Below are 1,498 nucleotides of genomic sequence, written 5' to 3' on the forward strand. Positions count from 1 at the left end.
CGTCTTTCATTCTGCAGTTACAGAGCACCTACATGCATCAGGCACAGTAGATTCTGCTAGGTTTTGAGAGGGCAAGGGTAATTGAAATGAAGGGTGTGTCTGTGAGAAGCATGGACTCTCTGTATTCCTTTCTCTTAGTTATTGCTGTTTAAGTGCCACTGAGTCAGTTCCAATTCATAGCGACCCTATATAGCAGGGGTGAGGAATATTTTTTCTGCCACAATTTATAACATCATTCATGGGCCATACAAAATTATCGACTTAACCATTAACCTGCTATATTTGGTCAAACATATAATTAACTCATCCTTAGGAGTCCTGGTGTGGTGCTGTGGGTTAATTGGATTGCAAGGTCGGTTTGAACCACAAGGTCGGCAGTTCAAGCTCACCAGCCACTCCTTGGAAACCCTATATAGGGTCGTTATGAGTCATAACTGACTCGATGGCACTTAACAACAACAATGTGATGGCTGGAATTGCAGATGCCCTGGCAGGACCAGACCAAATGATTTTGAGGGTCTTACACAACCCTTGAGCCAGATGCTCTCCACCCCTGGTGTAGAGGTTTTTCGAGGACCAACTGGTGAGTTTGAACCCCTGACCTTGCAGTTCAAACTGACCTTGCAGTCCAATGCTTAGCCTACAGTGCTATACCAGGATTCCTTACTTCCAGAGTTAGGCTCACCAGTAATTCCAAAGCCTTACTGAATACACCTTCAAACCTGATGCCACCAGCACACACACTCCATGGACATCCTGGAGAAAAATAATGAAGCTTCAGCATTTTTATACTTTGTTCAAGGATTTTACTACTACATTTCCTCCCCTGGCCATGAAAACATATACACGTGCACCACACCACATACATCTTCCCTTTAGATTTGGGAAACACAATGTCATATTATCTCTTTGTTTTAATACTTACATGAAACTGAGGCACATAGGTATAAAGATACTTGCCTTAAAGCTCATAACTGAGACTATGATCTCTTTCTCAAAACTCCCCCTGAACACAGAATCATATTACTTAATTGCAAACACTTTTACATAAGTGTATACCTTGTCTTTTTCTCAGTAAAGTCAATAATGGTTTTGTACTTCTCTAGTTTTAAATGTGTTTTTAAGTGTTGATGAGTCAGTTCCAACTCTTAGTGACCCTGTATAGGGTTTTGAAGGAGTGGCTGGTGGGTTTGAATTGTTGATCTTGCAGTTAACAGTACAGTGACTATCCTACAGTACCACACTAGGACTTGAAATAAATATGGAGGTATAAACTATTATCTACTAACATTAAATAGGAGTTCTGTTGTGTCACTGTAAAGTAAGCACTGTACTGCTAACCACAAGATCCATGGTTCAAACCCACCAGCTGCTCCTCACAAACTTTATACATGAGTTGGAACTCATTCAACAGCACTTAACAACAAAGCATTAAATAAAATGTGATGAGTGGAGCTCTGGTCATGGTTACGAATCGGGCTGCGAACCACAAAGTCAG

At 41.1% G+C, this 1,498-nt stretch overlaps 1 protein-coding gene across 1 annotated transcript in view; it reads left to right on the forward strand.

The window, feature by feature from the left end:
* The window catches only part of LOC102821396 (alcohol dehydrogenase E chain-like), a 225,387-nt gene that overhangs the window by 213,015 nt on the left and 10,874 nt on the right, over positions 1-1,498 (forward strand). The window lies entirely within an intron of this gene.

The sequence above is a fragment of the Chrysochloris asiatica genome, unplaced genomic scaffold, assembly GCF_000296735.1.
Source record: "Chrysochloris asiatica unplaced genomic scaffold, ChrAsi1.0 scaffold00377, whole genome shotgun sequence".
Lineage (NCBI taxonomy): Eukaryota > Metazoa > Chordata > Mammalia > Afrosoricida > Chrysochloridae > Chrysochloris > Chrysochloris asiatica.